Source organism: Nycticebus coucang, chromosome 10 (genome assembly GCF_027406575.1).
Source record: "Nycticebus coucang isolate mNycCou1 chromosome 10, mNycCou1.pri, whole genome shotgun sequence".
Lineage (NCBI taxonomy): Eukaryota > Metazoa > Chordata > Mammalia > Primates > Lorisidae > Nycticebus > Nycticebus coucang.
The window spans coordinates 15,729,171-15,747,378 of NC_069789.1; the positions used below are offsets into that span (position 1 = coordinate 15,729,171).

Sequence of the window (18,208 nt, forward strand, 5' to 3'; positions counted from 1 at the left end):
ACACTTGTACTAGACTGTTTATTGCAGCTCAATTTACAATCGCCAAAATGTGGAAACAGCCTAAATGCCCACCAACCCAGGAATGGATTAACAAGCTGTGGTATATGTATACCATGGAATACTATTCAGCTATTAAAAAAAGTGGAGACTTTACATCCTTCGTAAAGTCTTCTTAACCTGGATGGAAGTGGAAGAGTCTTTACATCCTTCGTAAAGTCTCCTTAACCTGGATGAAGTTGAAGACATTATTCTTAGTAAAGCATCACAAGAATGGAGAAGCATGAATCCTATGTACTCAATTTTGATATGAGGACAATTAATGACAATTAAGGTTATGGGGAGAGGAGGAAAAGCAGAAAGAGGGATGGAGGGAGGCGGGTGGGGCCTTGGTGTGTGTCACACTTTATGGGGGCAAGACATGATTGCAAGAGGGACTTTGCCTAACAATTGCAATCAGTGTAACCTGGCTTATTGTACCCTCAGTGAATCCCCAACAATAAAAAAAAAAATGGTAAATTAAAAAATGTATTCTTTGGGCGGTGCCTGTGGCTCAGTGAGTATGGCTCCAGCCCCATATACCAAGGGTGGTGGGTTCGAACCTGTTCCCGGCCAAACTGCAACAAAAAAATAGCAGGGAGCATTGTGGTAGGTGCCTGTAGTCCCAGCTCCTCTGGAGGCTGAGGCAAGAGAATCACCTAAGCCCAAAAGCTGGAGGTTGCTATGAGCTGTGACATTATGGCATTCTACCAAGGGCGACAAAGTGAGACTCTGTCTCCAAAAAAATTTTAAAATGTATTCTCTGATCCTTTTGTAGTTCATGAGCGTGATGATTTGTTTTTCATGCTCGTGAGATGTGCCTCCCACAGAGCTTGCGGGGGAGGGGGGGTGACGGTTGACTACTGATGGTTGATAGTTCTCCCTTTGTACTCCTGTTCTTGTTTGCTCTGGTGATGTTTCTAGTTTCTGCTCCAAGATTGGAAGCTCACAGCTAGAACTGTGTTCCTTAAAAAGTCCTCAAAGAATGGGGTAGTAAGCTCCTCCTCTTCCAATTTTCTCTAAATATGTTGATCTGGAGTCGGCACTCTTTTTTTCTCAATTTGTCATTTACTCTTGGATTAGCTGAGATGCGCCTGGCACCACCCAGAAAGGCGACTCCGCTGGCTCCCTCGCCCAGAGTTTCTCATGCTGGATGCGCAGCCACCACCTCAGGCAATCGCCACTCGCCAGGAGCCTCCTCCCCACCTGGGTCTCCCCCCTCCATCCCCGACCCCTGCTCTGAAGTGCGTGCTGGCAAAAGAACAGTCCGGAGAGGAGCGGCAGGGCAGTGCCAAGGATCTTCTTGGGAAGTTTTGATAATTAGGGTAAGAAGTATTTCTTTCTTTCTTTCTTTCTTTTTTTTTTTTATTAAATCATAGCTGTGTACATCAATATGATCATGGGGCACCATACGCTTGTAGAATATTTGACACATTTTCATCTCATTAGTTGACATAGTCCTCCTGGCATTTTCTTAGTTACTTTGCCAAGACATTTACATTCCACATTTGCCAAGGCTCACATGTACCCTTGTAAGATGCACCACAGGTGTGATCCTTTATTTCTTTCAAGGCAGAGTCTTGCTCTGTGGTGGTGGGGGGAGTGCGCTGATAGGCTAGGTTTTCTCTTTCTTTCTTTTTTTCTTTTCTTTTCTTTTCTTTTCTTTTGTGAGACAGAGTCTCACTATGTCAGCCCACTGCAGAGTGCAATTAGCCTCACATCTGACAGGAACCTCAAACTCTTGGGCTTAGGCGATTCTCCTGCTTCAGCCTCTCAAGTAGCTGAAACTACAGGTGCCCACCACAACGCCTCCCGCTATTTTTTTGTTATCATTGTCATTGTTGTTTTGCCGACCCTGGCCTGGTCAAGTCCACCAGCCCAGGAGCGTGTGGCTGGCGTCCTAGCAGGTGAGCTAGAGGCGCCCAGCCCAGATTTCTATTTTGAGTTTAGAGGAATCTTAACTTTGCTCAGGCTGGTCTCTAGTTCCTGATATCAAGCAATCCACACACCTGAGCCTACTAGAGCGCTAGGATTACAGGTATGAGCCACTGCGTCTGCTTGGGAAGTTTTTAAAATGCATATGTGTACATACAAACAAAAATGGAGAAACGTGGACGAAACTTAGGATGCTGTCTCTAAAGAGCACCCAGAGAACAGGAGATCAGTCTTTTCAACTTTCACACATGTACGTGATTCTAGTGTTATCCATTATTCAAACCTGATACGGCTCCAATGAATTTCCCTTTCTTTTTTATTTTTTCATTTTAATTAATTTCTTTTTTTGTTGTTACTTAAACACATAGATCATGTATACATTAATGCATTTATGCATTTATTGATGTGATAATACTGTGCTGATTTCATATAGAATTAGGAATGCTTACGTAGAATCCAAAATAATGACCAACCAAGGCCAGCAGTCCACAAGTTCTGGCTACTCTGCACTTACCAGTTGTTACTTTCCTCACTAGAAGCTGTACTGCAGACACACAAGTTTGCTTTCATTCTTTTTCTATCCTCCTTGCCTTTTCACATCTGGAAGAAGTCAGTTAACCTGCCCATTTTCACTCCTAATGACTCATTCTCCTAAGCTCTGCCCTCATCCGATGACAAATGACATGCATTCATGAGGAGGTAGTAGGCTCTGCCCTCATCCGATGACAAATGACATGCATTCATGAGGAGGTAGTAGGAGAACTGACTTAGGTGTGTAGGAACTGCATTCAAACTTTTTTTTTTTCTTGAGACAGTCTCATTCTGTCACCCGAGGTAGAGTGCCCTTTTCTCATTACTCACAGCATTGTCAAACTTTTAGGCTCATGTGATCCACCTGCCTCACTCTACCAAGTCGCTGGGAATACAGGCAGGTGCCACAACACTCAGCTGTTTTTTCTATTTTTAGTAGAGAGAAGGTGTCACTCTTCTTCAGGTTAGTTGCAAACTCTGGAGATCAGGCAATCCAGCCACCTCAGCCTCCCAGAGTATTTTTTAAAGTATTACAGAAATCTTCATCAGCTTAACTGAGGTGCAATATATGGATTTTACTGGTCCTATGTACTAAAATATAACTACGTGGACAGAAATTCTGAAAGAACTCCGCTGTACTGTGAAGTGTAACCTGTGGAATGGCACACAGATTATGGTTGATGACCAAATGTGATTTTCATTAATTCCTTTCACAAACATTTGTTGAGCACTTACTATAATGCCAGGCTTGCTCTTAATGCTGACACACCATGAAAAGACACACACAGAGAAAAGCTCTGATCACAGGGACCTCACACTGTAGTGAATGTGAAAATAAAGAAATATTTTCTCCAGTGACTGATAAAATAAAATCAATAGATACATACATATCATGACAGGCTACACAACAAACTAATCAGGGAAGGAGGGAAAGGAAATGGAGTGGAGTGGGTGTGAAATTGGGACCTTTCAGTAGACTGTGCAGCTAAGGCCTCTCTGAGAAAGTGACATAGGAGGAAAAGCCTGAGGGAGGTGAAGGACCAGCTGTGGAAGTCTGGAGATGGAAGTTGCAATGAGAGTGTCCTGAGCTTCCTACTCATTTTTCCCAGTAAATTTTTTAGTCACTGATAAACAGTAATGTCCACCATATGTTGATGCAAGAAATGGTATGTTGTTGTCCTTTGGCAAATACATATTGGTCAGGTTTAAGAGCAGATTAGCCTTGAAGAATCCAGAAACGAAGACATGGTTTAAGACCTGTGATGCTTAGAAAAAATTGAGGCTTTTGCCTGCCTTGCATCTACTTCACAGCTTGAGACAGGCCAATTCACACATGTTCTAAGCACTTGTTGCTAGAAACAAATCTCTCTTCCTCAGTGGCCAAGCAGACTATATTTGGAATGTCAGTGCACCTAACCCTTCCCTGCCCAACTTCCCTCAGCCAAGGAGTCTCCAAGCCTTAAAGTAACCTCATCTATGTTTCCTTGGGTTCTGCTTGTCAAAAAAACTGTTTGGATTCACTCTGAAAAACACAAAGTGATGGCAAAATGGAGAAACAATTAGCTTCTTCCCCATGATCTCCTTTCTCCTCTATTAAATCATATGTATTTACTGAGATCATTAATATAAAAACTGCCCATTTTTAATGGCGATTGTAGACCTGTCCCATGGTTGACATTGCTCAGCGTTTCTGCTGCTTTTCTTACCCTCTCTCTTTCTCTGTGTTTTTTTCTAAATTGAAGCAAAACTTATATAACGTAAACTGAATCATTTTAGAGTGAAAAAAAAAAAGAAAAAATTGAGCCTATAGCTAGGCATAGTAAGTTGTATGCTTGTATAAAATGGATCTTTTTGGACACGTGTCTAAATAGGTCCTTTCAATAGCTTCCCACGTAAGTGGCTCCGTGCAGTGTTGTAAGCTGTGTTGTTACTTGAGTCACAGTGCTGTACAAAATCCCAATGGGAAAAGTAGTAAGAGAACTTACTTAGGCATGTGAGAGCTGCATTCAAATCTTTTTTTTTTTTTTTTTTTTAAGTAACTTTCACTCTGTCTCCTTGGGTAAAGTGTCATAACATCATAGCTCACTACAACCTGAAACTCCTGGCTCAAGTGATCGTTTTGCTTCAGCCTTCCAAGTAGCTGAGAATACAGATATTTACAACAACATCTGACTAGGTTTTCCTGTTTTTAGTAGATTGGGGGTCTCCCTCTTGAGGAGGCTGGTCTTAAACTCCTGATGTCAATCCATCCACCTGTCTTGGTATCCCAGAGTGCTAGGAATATAGGCAGGAGACACCAACTGTAGTCATTGTATAGAGTATAGACTTTAAAATCTTTGTCATATATCTGTACATTTATACATCTTTTGCATATTGTATTGTCCTTGAACATTGATAAATTAATAAGCAGTGTACAATTTCTAAGAAATCACCATCTACTCTTATGTATTCTACACTGCATATTTTATTGCAAGCATTTAATTAAGTGATTATTTGCATTGCAAATGCATGGACCCTCAAGTTGCTTTACATTTTAAGATCTTCCCCAGCACATCCACAGGCAGATAGAGGGCCATCTCTACCAGCAGCTCTACCAGTGCCACATCTATGTAAAGGAGTTTCTTGTCCTCCTCCAGCTCATTTACCTGGACTAATTAGTAAACTATCATCACTGCCATTACCTTCGGAGGCCTCCTCCTCTACCACTACCTTTGTTGGGGGATCCCATGTCTGGGATCACCACTTCTTCTATCTTATAGAATGAGGCAGAGATAAATGTATAAACCTGAACTTCATGTGTTGATTTTTGAACAGCATGGGAGTTCTGTTTGAAGACAATCAGCCCATCAAAAGCAAAACTTTGACTTGTTTTTCACATCTTCTGGACATTGGTGCATATGACTAAATGCCAGGATTGATTCTAAAATATGTAGTGTAGTTATGGGTTACAGTGAAGTCTCTTCCTATCAGCAAGTGATTCAAAAGACCAAAAGCCTTTCATTTTTTTTGGGGGGGGGGGTAGAAAGGGACAGCCAGAGTCTCACCCTGTTGCCCAGGCTAGAGAGTCATAGTGCAGTATCATAGTGCAGCATAACTCCAGCAACCTCAAATTCTTGGGTTCAAGCTCTTCTTGCCTCAGGGTCCCAAGTAACTGGGACTACAGGTGCCTGCAGGACACTAGGCTAATTTTACCATTTTTTTATAGAGACGGAGTCTTGCTCTTGCTCTAGCTGGTCTCAAATACCTGAACTCAAGGGATTCTCCCACCTCAGTCTCCCAGAGTCCTAGGATTATAGGCCTGAGCCACTGCTTGCACCCAGCCCAAAACCTTTTTATGAAGAAGCCAAATGTAGGCCAAGAAGAAATTTAATTAGAATACTTGGTCAGAAGCTCCAAACTGGGCAACTCAATACTCTGGCTTCTATTGAAGAGCTATAAAGAAAAGTGAAAAAAATATACAGATAAAAGATAAAATAATAAAACCATTATATAAGGGGTTACATCAATTTCAGAAACAAATATTGAGTATAAATCTGGAGAATTTGAATAAAATTATTTATGATTCATTTTATTTTGCTATGAATTTTCTTGTATGTGCAACTGTCTTTTTTTTTAACTTTTGATTTTACAATAAGAAGTTGCAAAAATAATACAGAGAGGTTCGTGTAGGCCAAACCCAGTTTCACCCAATTTTTTACATCTTGTGTTAACAGAAAGTCAAGATACTGACATGAATACAATGTATATAAGTAGTTTTGTGCTTTTTATCACTTGTAGGTTAATATCACAAATACTTGAATCAAGATACAAGGTGGCTCACACCTATAATCCTAAGCACAGTGGGAGCCTGAGGTAGGATGATTGCCTGATGTCAGGAGTTCAAGACCAGCTGGAGAAGGAGGGAGACCCCATCTATAATAAACATCGAAAATTTAGTGTTGTGGCCAGCCACTGTAGTCCCAGCTACATTGGAGGCTGAGGCAGGAGGATTGTGTGAACCCAGGACTCTGAGGTTGCTGTGAGCTGGGCTGAGGCCATGGCACTCCAGCCTTGGTAACAGAGTGAGACTCTGTCTTGAAACAAACTGTTACTTTACTGTCATTATCACAAAGATCCCTCTCATGCTATTCTTTTATACTCATACCTACCACTACCTGCTCTAACCCCTGGAAATCACTAATCTGTTCTTCACCTCTATAATTCTGCCATTATGATAATATGATTTATTTTTATTTTTTTTATTTTTTTTGTAGAGACAGAGTCTCACTTTATGGCCCTTGGTAGAGTGCCGTGGCATCACACAGCTCACAGCAACCTCCAGCTCCTGGGCTTAAGCAATTCTCTTGCCTGAGCCTCCCGAGTAGCTGGGACTACAGGTGCCCGCCACAGCACCCAGCTATTTTTTTGTTGCAGTTTGGCCGGGGTTGGGTTTGAACCCGCCACCCTCGGCATATGGGGCCGGCGCCCTACTCACTGAGCCACAGGCGATAATATGATTTAAATAAAATTTACACGGTAGTCAACCATTTGAGATTAGTTCTTTTCATTCATCAAGGTTCCCTTGTGACCCTTCTGAGTTGTCATATATATCAGTAGTTTGTTCATTTTTACTGTTGGATAGTATTCCATAGTATTTTTTTCTTTTTTTAATGGAGCATACTAGCTGTATTCTACAAGCCTTGGAGGATTCATACACGTTTTTACAATAATCTTTATTTGTTTTTAAAGTTAATATATGCAGTATAGAAAACTGAAAAGCACAAGAAGCAAAGAACAATGTCATCCACAACCACAAGCAGTTTATAGTTTGACACATCCTTCTAGATCTCCAGTGTACATACACAACATCCAATTTTCTGTGTTTGAGATTGGACATTATGTATCATGCTTTTTCACACATCATTAATTTTTACCAATCCCAAATCCCAAAGACCTCTATGAGTATTTTGATAACCAAGAATACACTAAACCAACTCAATCTGTTAGGAAAGAATGTAATCCTTCCTTTCTTGGGATGAAAATTTCATAGAAGACAAAAATGGCAACAAGCGTCTGGGTAGAAGTACTGACAGTGTTCCGATTAAAATACTGCATTCCCCAAAAAGAAAATATATATACTGCATTCCCTTAATGCTCACTTTAAAATGAAACATAAGGGTGCAGCCCTGTGGCTCGGTGAGTAGGGCACTGGCCCCCTATACCAAGGGTGGGTGGGTTCGAACCCAGCCCCGGCCAAACTGTAACAACAACAAAAAAAAGTAATGAAAATAATAAAAATAAAATAAAATAAAACATAAAGCAAAAGTACACTAAGTATAATGTTTTTAAAATAATTATCAAATGTATACCATTAAAATATTAGCAAGAAGGTATGTTTGCATTGAATTACTCAATATATATTTTTATAGTATAGTCAAAAGGAATGCACATACAACAGAGGCTACCATCAAAATGTAATGTGAACACACCTACACACATCTCTCCATTCATGCTTCCTTCTGCCCCTCTGCTGCCAATCTAATGAACAAGTCTTGATATACACTGCTCAGAGCGGGTTTAACAAGTCCATGTCCAAGAAGCATCTTTCCTATCAATTATAACAAAAAGATACTCACAAAATGGCTGATTCACTAGTTCTACTTTTTATCATACATTGTCACTTCAGGAAATCTCCAAAGCTTTGATGTTGCAAAATAATAACTTTGTCTACAACAAACACAGATACTTTACTAAAAATGCACATAGAGACCCATGGTTATAATCTAAAACTGTCTTCAACTTATGGAGGTACTAGCAAAGAGCCTTTCCCTTCACCTTTCCTCTTCTTTCCCTGCTCCAGGGACTAAATATAGGAATAGGTCCAGCTCCAAGAAGTGGATTAACAGAGGTCACTCCTTGAAGACAGTCCTTCCTAAAAAGTAACAAAAGGACATATATAAATTTATTATTTTCCTACCTCTATTTTAACATACATTGAGCATTCATATTAGCTTATCCTCTAATACACAGCAATATTAACTAAAAGGCACATACACAACAACTAAGCAATCTGAGCTAGTCTAACTCACTGGCACAGAACCCTTGTCTGCATACTTTCTCCTCCCTTCCCCCTACCACCCAGTGACAGCATACTCTCCAAGACATCAAATCATACCTCTTGTTACATAGGTGTGTGTTTTATTTAAGACTTTTGTGTATATAGTGGACAAATTAAATCCTAACCTGAAACATTTAGTCTACCTAGATGTTTCAAGTGCCTAACTTATGTTAAATGTAGAGGTGGTAAAATATCACTTTGTAAATATTTTTGCTAAAACTCACAGGAAATACTGTGTTTTTACACATAGAATTATTAAACCACCTCTGTGAGCAGTATAGTACTGTGCATATTTCTTCAGTGGTTTGGAAGAGGTGGGAGGGAAGAATTGCCAAAGGTAATAGGCACGTGTGTTCATGCTTGATCATTTTCAGATACCATTTTGTCTTGTGCATTTTGTTTTGCTATGTATATAGTGTATATAATGGGCAGATGAGTCTATATATCTCCAGATGTTAAAGCATTTTCCATGTATGACAAAGTACTTAGTAAAATTAGCACATCTTGTATGCTTTGTACTGAAATTCATAGGAAAGCTTGTCCTCTGCAAATGACTTTGGGTTATGAATTTGTTCAACCATGTCTATGCATTACACATGCCTGTACTTGTCATTGAATGAAGGCAGGGAGAAGGAAATAAGGAAGGAATGGTTGAAACCCAAAATGGTTGTATACCTCAGATTATAACCATTGCTGCATGTGCAATTTTATTTAACAGTGCTATGTACATAGTAGACAGGTTCTTATATGAAATATCTAGTCTTTCTAGAAATTTAGAAGTGCTTTATGTATTTAAAAGTAGTAGTAGTGTAATAATACTTTGTAAATAGTTTTTAAAAACTGTTTGGAAATACTGTGTTTGGAAGTAGAATTGTTAAAACCACCTCTGTGAACAGTATACACTCTGTGCTTGTTCATCACGCTCAGGAGATGGGAGGGAAGAAATTGCAAAAGGTGTTTTGCTATCATGTACTAGATAATTTCAGTTTATTCATTGCTGTATTTTATGAGAATTTCGTTTAACTTTGCCACAGTGTATATACTGTTTATTTATACTGGACAAATGAGGGCCAATTTTATAATATATAGTTGCTAGATATTAAAGGGGTTGCCGATGTATGACAAAAGTAGAGTTAGTAAGTTAACATTTTGTATACTTTGTGTTTCAATTCATAGAAAGTCTGTCTTCTGAAAAGGATGTTTAGAAGTGAAATGATAACATCTAAAGTAACACGTGCTTATATTCACTGGGTTGTTGGTAGAGAGGAGTTGGAAGAAATGCTGGATTCTAGACCAGAATGTTTCTTTTTAGAAGACACTTTCAGATATAGCCAATGTTACATGTGTGTAGTTTATTCAACACTACTGTGGACAAACTTATGTCCCATTTGAAGCATCTAGACTTTCTGGATGTGCACAAAGTATGTTAAAAGTACAGGTAGTAAATAAAACATTTCATAGATATCTTTTTGTTAAAATTCATATGAAATATTATCTTTTTCTTTTGTTTTGTTTTGCAGTTTTTGGCCAGGGCCGGGTTTGAACCCACCACCTCTGGTATATGGGGATGGCAGCCTGTTCCTTTGAGCCACAGGTGCCACCCTGAAATACTATGTTGGAAACTAAATGATCGCACCACTTGTCTGAGCAGTACACATTATTTGTGCTGGTTCAGAGCAGAAGGAAAAGAAAGTGCAAAGGCTTTGTACCAATGTGGTTAGAGTTGAGGCAAGATTGACTATTGTTATGTCTGCATTTGATTTTACTTTGCTGTGTATATAGTGTATATAAAAGAAAAATGAGTCCCAACTTACAACATCTAGTTTTTCTAAATGATAAAAAGGTTGCCAGCGTATGACGAAAGTACTGTTAGTAAAGTAATACATTGAGTAGACCTTGAGTTAAAATACATAGGAAAGAATGTTTTCTTTTTATTTCTTTCTTTCTTTCTTTCTTTTTTTTTTTTTGAGACAGAGTCTCACTATGTCACTCTCGGTACAGTGCCATGGCATCACAGCTCACAGTAACCTCCAACTCTTGGGCTTGAGCAATTGTCTTGCCTCAGGAAAGACTGTTTTTAAAAGATTTATGAAAGTGAAATTACTAATTCACCTCTTAAGCATTACAGACATGCTTAGACCTGTCTACTGGCTGGTAGAGATGGGAAGGGGGAATGTTTTAGGCCAGAATGTTACTTCTTAGAGGACACTTTAAAATTATAGCTTTTGTTATGAGTGTGTACCATTTATTCAATGCTACTGTGTATAGTGGGGGGGGAACTTAAGTCCTGGGTGAAACATCTAGTCTTTCTAGATGTTAAAAGTGCACAACCTATGTTAAAAGTAGAGGACTACAGTAACACCCTTTAAGTGTTTTGTTATTTCATAGGAGTGGTTGCATTTGTGAAATGGAATTTTTTTTTAATTTATTTTTAATTTCAAATTAATATAAGGGTGCAGATTTTTACGTTACTTGTTCTCACTTCTGAGTTTGAATTCAAGTTGTAGAAGACCCCTTCACCAGGGGGTGTGTTGAACAGGCTTACATTGAGCACATTAGGTGAGATCCCCGCAAGTGCCCTTGGTCCTGCCACCACTTGCCATCCTCCCTCCTTCTCCTCTGTCTTTCCTCCTCTTGCTAGACTATATTTGTGTTTATTGTTCCAGTGCATGTGTAATTTTTTTGTATAAATTGGTTTCATATTAGTATCGAGTACATATGATATTTTTTTCCATTTTTTGAGATACTTACTAAGAAGAATATGTTTCAACTCCATCCATTTAAGCATAACAGATGTAATGTCTCCATCTTTTCTTATGGCTGAATACTATTCCATGGTATACATATGCCACAATTTGTTAATCCATTCATAAGTATTAATTGATGGGCATTTGTGTTGCTTCCATGACTTGAGAATTATGACTTGAGCTGCAATAAACATTCCGGTGCAAATGTCTTTGTGGTGAATTGATTTTTGCTCTTTTGGTAGATACCTAGTAATGGAATTGCAGGATCAAATGGACTTAGTTCTTTAAGGCTAAGTTCTTTATTTCCTTAAGAATTCTCCATACTTTGGCTCAGCGCCCGTAACAGAGTGGTTATGGCAATAGCCACATACAGCGAGGGTGGTAGGTTTGAACCCGGCCCAGGTCACCTAAGCAACAATGACAACTACAACAGTAAAAACAGCCACATGTCGTGGTGGGCGCCCATTGTCCCAGCTACTTGGGGGGCTGAGGCAAGAAAATCACTTGGGCCCAAGAGTTTGAGGTTGCTATGAGCTGTGGCACCACCACAGCACTCTACTTAGGGTGACACAGTGGGAATATGTCACAAAAATAAATAAATAAATAAATAAAAATAAATAAATAAAAATTAAGACTTTGTCTCCACATCCAGCACCTCCAGATTTGGGACTTTGTGATGTGGGCTAATCTTACTGGACCTTTGTGATATCTGAGTGGTTTTATTTTGCATTTGTCCCGTGTTACAGACAAAGGGCATTTTTTCGTATGTTTGTTGGCCATTCGTCTGTCATCTTCAGAAAAGTTTCTCTTCATGTCTCTTGCCAAATAATATATAAGTTTGTTTGCTCTTTTCTTGCTAATTAATTTGAGTTCTCTGTAGATTTTGGTTATCAGACCTTTGTCAGATTCATAACATGAAAAAGCCTCTCCGTACTTTGGCTTGGCACCCATAACAGAGTGGTTATGGCCCTAGCCACATATAGTGTGGTAGGTTCAAACCTGGCCCAGATCACCTAAGCAACAATGACAACTACAACAGTGAAAACAGCCACACATTGTGGTGGGCGCCCATCGTCCCAGCTACTTTCGGGGCCGAGGCAAGATAATCACTTGGGCCCAAGAGTTTGAGGTTGCTATGAGCTGTGGCACCACCACAGCACTCTACTTAGGGTGACACAGTGGGAATCTGTCTCAAAAAAATAAATGAATAAAAATAAAAAATAAAAAAATAAAAATTAAGAATACTCTATACTTCTTTCCATAAAGATGTATTAGTTTATAATCCCACCAGCAGTGTAGAAGTGATCCTTTGTCTCCACATCCACCCCCAGAACCTCCAGATTTGGGACTTTGTGATGTGGTTTAATCTTACTGGACCTTTGTGATAACTGAGTGGTTTTGTTTTGCATTTGTCCGGTGTTACAGACAAAGGGCATTTTTTCATATGTTTCTTGGCCATTCATCTGTCATCTTCAGAAAAGTTTCTCTTCAGGTCTCTTGCCAAATTATACCTAAGTTGGTTTGCTCTTTTCTTGCTAATTAATTTGAGTTCTCTGTAGATTTTGGTTATCAGACCTTTGTCAGATTTATAACATGAAAAAGCCTCCCATTCCAAAGGCTGTCACCTTTAGCTGTGCAGAAGCTTTACAGCTCAATCAAAATGCATTTATTTACTTTTGATGTTGCTACAGTTGCCAGGGACATCTTCCCCATAAAATCTATTCCCAGACCAATATTTTCAAGCGTTTTCCCCATACTGTCTTCTAGAATTTTTATTGTTTTGTATCTTAAAGTTAAATCTTTTATCCAGCGAGAATCAATTTTTGTCAATGGTGAGAGGTGTGAGTCCAATTTCGGTCTTCTACATATGGCTAACCAGTTCTCCCAGGACCAGTTATTACATAAGGATTCTTTTTTGCCAGTGCATGTTTTCGTTAGGCTTATCGAAGATCAAATGATGATAGGTGGCTGGGTACATGTTTAGATTCTCTATTCTATTCCATAGACCTATGACTATATTTTTGTGCCAGTACCATGCTGTTAGGATCCCTATTGACTTGTAGTATAAACTGGAGTCTGGTAATTTAATGCCTTCAGATTTGTTTTTATTTTTAAGAATTGTATTGGCTATTTGGATTTTTTCTGACTCCATATGAATTGAAGGCCAGTTTTCAAGTTCTTCAAAGTATGAAATTGTCATTTTGATGGGGATTGCATTAAATCTGTAGGTTGCTTTGGGCAGTATAGCCATTTTAAATGTGTGGATTCTTACTGGCCACAAACATGGTATGTTATTACATTTGTTAATGTCTTCAGCCATTTCTTTTCTCAGAGGTTCAACGTTCTCTTCATAGAGATATTTTACTTCCTTTGTTAGATGTATTCCCAACATATTTCATCTTCTTTGGAGCTACGGTAAAAGGTATACGTCCTTTGGTTTTGTTGTCAGCTTCACTGTTACTCATTTACATGAAGGCTACTGATTTGTGCACAATGATTTTGTATTCCAAGATGCTGCTATATTCCTTGATCACACTTCTAAGAGCTTTGGAGTTGAGTCCCTGGGTTTTTCCAGGTGTAAGATCATGTCATTGGGGAAAAGCTAGCATTTGACCTCCTCTGTCTCTATTTGAATACTCTTGATCTCTTTTGCCTGATTACAATGACTAGAACTTCCAGCAGTATGTTGAATAGCAGTGGCAAGAATGGGCATCATTGTCTAGTTCCAGATCCGAGTGGAAATACTTTCAGTTTAATTCCATTGAATATAACTATTTGTTGTAGTTTTGTTAGAGATGGCCTCTATCTGTTTAAGAGATGTCTCATCTCAGCCTATTTCCTTAAGTGTTGTTATGAAGAAAGAATAATGGACATTGGCAAAAGTCTTTTCTGCATTGAGACAATCATATGGTCTTTGTTTTTTACTTTATGTGGTGAATTGTATTTATGGATTTGTGTACTACTTGATCATGTCTAACTTTTTTAATGTGTCTCTGTATTCTGCTTACTAATATCTTATTGAATATTTTTTGATCAATATTCCTTAATGATTTTGATCAATAGTTTTCTCTTTTGGGGGGTCCTTTTCTGGTTTTTGGTTCAGGGTGATATTTGCTTTGTAGAATGAATTGGGGAGGAATCTGTCCATCTCTATGTTTGGGAATAGATTATGCAATATAGGCTGTAGTTTCTATTTGAAGGTTTCATAGAATTTTGGTGTATATCCCTCAGATCCGGGGCTTTTCTTTCTTGGAAGATTTTGTATAATTCATGCTCTTTTAATGCTTGAAATAGTTCTGTTGAAAATGTATAATTCCTTCTGGTTGAGTTTAGCAGGATTCCACTTCTTCTACATTTTTATATTTCTGCTATTTTTATAGCAATCTGAAAGTATCATTTGTTATTCTGTTTTTTGAGACAGAGTCTCACTATGTTGCCCTTGGTAGAGTGCCATGGCATCACAGGCCACAGCAACCTCAAACTCTTGGGCTTAAATGATTCTCTTGCTTCACGCTCCCAAGTAGCTGGGACTGTAGGCACCCACCACAATGTCCAGCTATTTTTGTTTGTTTGTTTTTATATTAATCTTTTTTTATTATTAAATCATAGCTGTGTACATTGATATATTCATGGGGCATCATTCACTAGCTTCACAGACGGTTTACCAAGTTTCACATATACCCTTGTAAGATGCACCACTGGTGTAATCCCACCAATCCCCTTCCCTCTACCCACCTCCCCCCTCCCTCCCCTCCCTTTCCCCCTTCCTTATTGTTGTCATTGTAGTTTAGCAGGCCCAGGCCAGTTTTGAACCCACCAGCCTCTGTGTATGTGGCCGGTATCATAACCACTGAGCCTATCATTAATATTTATTTATTTGCAGTTTTTGGCTGTGGCGGGGTTTGAACCCACCAACTCTGGTATATAGGGCTGGTGCCCTACTCTTTTGAGCTACAGACACCCCCCCCCCCCACACACACACACACATATATTTCTGTGGTACCTGTTGTTAATTCCTCATTTTTCATTTTTCATTTTGTTTTTGTTTTTGTTTTTCCCAATTTGTCATTTTAAATTCCTGACCATTCTTTTCTGTTTCTGATTAAAGTTATTAGATCTCTTACTTTTAAATTTCTGGTCAGTGTGACCAAGTCTTCATCAACTTGATAAGAGTTTTCAAAGAGTGAGCTTTTTGTTTTGCTCATCTTCCAAATTATTCTTTTGTTTTCAATTTCATGTAATTCTGCTCTAATTTTGTTTATTCCTTTTCTTGAGCTTGGTTTGGGGTTGGATTTTCCTTCTTTTTCAAGTTTCTTGATATGGCCCATTAGGTTGATTGACTTGATCTCTTTCTGTGTTATTGATGAAGGACTCTAACACTGTAAATTTCCCTCTCAGACTGACTTAGCAGTATCCCACATTTTTCACTTTTTGAGACAAGCATCTCACTTTGTTTTATTTGAAATAGTGTGGTGGCATCATAGCTCACAGGAACCTCAAGCTCTTACATTCAAGTAATTCTCTTGCTTCATCCTGTCAAGTAGTTGTGAATATAGGCCTCCGCCACAATGACTGGCTATTTTGTACAGATCAGGTCTTGCTCTTGCTCAGGCTGGTCTAGAACCCCTGAGCTCAAGCTAATCAACCACCTTAAAATTTCACAGGGTTTCACAGTTTGTGGCTTCATTGTCATTTTGTTCATGAAATCTAGTGATTTCCCTTGTAATCTTATCTTTAACCCAACTGTCATTCAGCATATGGTTATTTACTTACCCTGACTTTATTTTTCTATGATTATTTCTGTTGCTTTTGAGTTCACCTTTTATTATGTGGTTGTCCGAGAAGTTACAAGGTATAATTTCGATACTTTTGAATTTCTTGAAGTCAGACTTATGTCTGAAAATATCATCAATTTTGAGGAATGATCCATGAGCTGATGAGATGAATGTGTATTCAGTTTTGTGAGGATGAAATGTCTGTATATGTCTGTTAAGTCCATTTGTTCTAGGTTCATGTTTAAGTCCATTCTTTCATTGTTCAGTTTCTGCTTGGAAGATTTGTCCAGTACTGTCAAAGGGGGTCTTAAAATCTGTCATCTTTGGAGAAGATTCTATTCATCTCTCTTCCCCATTGATGTATGGGGTTGTTGGTTTTTTTTCTTGTGAATTAATTGAAGTTCTGTATAGATCCTGGTTATTAAGTGTTTGTCTGATTCGAAATATGCAAATATCCTTTCCCATTGGGTAGGTGGTCTGCTTTGGTTGTTGTCTCCTTGGCTGTACAGAAAAGTTACAGTTTAATTAAATCCCTTTTGTTTATTATTGGTGTTGCTATTGCTATGGCAGTCTTCCTCATGAAATCTTTTCCCAGGCCTATATCTTCTAGTGTTTTTCCTATTCTTTCTTTGAGGATTTTTATTGTTTCATGCCTTAAATTTAAGTCTTTTATCCATCTATAATCAATTTTTGTGGGTGAAGAAAGGTATAGGTCCAGTTTCAGTCTTTTACATGTGGATTTCCAATTCTCCCAGCATCATTTATTGAATAGGGAATCTTTTCCCCAGTGGACGCTGTTGTTTGGTTTATCAAAGATTAGGTGGCTGTAAGTTGTTGATTTCATTTCCTGGTTTTCTATTTGATTCCAAATATCTATATCTCTATTTTTGTGCCAGTACTATGCTGTCTTGACCACTATGGCCTTGTAATACAGCCTAAAACCTGGTATGATGATACCCCCAGCTTTGATTTTATTACAAAGAACTGCCTTAGCTATACAGGTTTTTTTCTGGTTCCATACAAAATGCAGAATTATTTGTTGTAAGCTTGAAAATAGGATGTTGGTATTTTCATAGGGATGGCATTGAATTGGTAAATTGCTTTTGAAATTATAGACATTTTAACAATGTCGATTCCTCCCAGGCATGAGCATGGTATGTTCTTCCATTTGTTAAGGTCTTCTGCTATTTCCTTTCTTAAAGTTACATAATTTTCTTCATAGAGGTCCTTCACCTCTTTTGTTAGGTATATTCCTAAGTATTTCATTTTCTTTGGGCCTATGGTGAAGGGAGTTGTGTCTTTAATTAACATCTCATCTTGGCTGTTGTTGGCTTATAGAAAAGCAAATGACTTGTGGACATTGATTTTATATCCTGAGACATTACTGTATTTTTAATGACTTCCAGGAGTCTTGTGGTTGAGTCTTTAGGGTTCTCTAAGTATAAGATCATATCATCAGCAAAGAGGGAGAGTTTGACCTCCTCTGCTCCAATTTAGATGCCCTTTATTTTTCTGTCTTGTCTAATTGTATTGGCTAGAACTTCCAGCACTATGTTGAATAGTAACGATGACAGAGGACAACCTTGTCTGATTCCAATTCTAAGAGGAAAAGCTTTCAGTTTGACTCCATTCAGTAAACTATTAGCTGTGTGTTTGTCATAAATAGCTTCGAGCAGTTTCAGAAATGTGCCACCAATGCCTATACTCCTCAGTGTTCTAATTAGAAAAGGATACTGGATTTTGTTGAATGCTTTTTCTGTATCTACTGAGAGGATCATATAGTTTTTAGTTTTACTTCTGTTGATATGGTGAATAACCTTTATAGACTTGCGTATATTAAACAAGCCTTGCATCCCTAGGCTGAAACCAACTTGATCATGATATATGACTTTTTTGATGATAAGCTATAATCAGTTGGCTAAGATTTTGTTGAGAATTTTTGCATCTATATTCAGTAGTGAAATTGGTCTGAAATTCTCCTTTTTAGTTGGGTCTTTTCCAGGTTTTGGTATCAGAGTGATGTTTTCTTCATAGAACGTGTTGGGGAAGATTCCTTCCTTCTCAATTTTTTGGAATAATTTCTGCAA

The 18,208-nt window shown here is 38.4% G+C and overlaps 1 non-coding gene across 1 annotated transcript; it reads left to right on the forward strand.

The window, feature by feature from the left end:
- The first annotated feature begins 802 nt into the window (after window positions 1-802).
- LOC128598043 (small nucleolar RNA U13) lies at window positions 803-905 on the forward strand. The gene has a single exon (XR_008383555.1). It is a non-coding gene; the product is annotated as a small nucleolar RNA U13 (small nucleolar RNA).
- The last annotated feature ends 17,303 nt before the right edge of the window (window positions 906-18,208 follow it).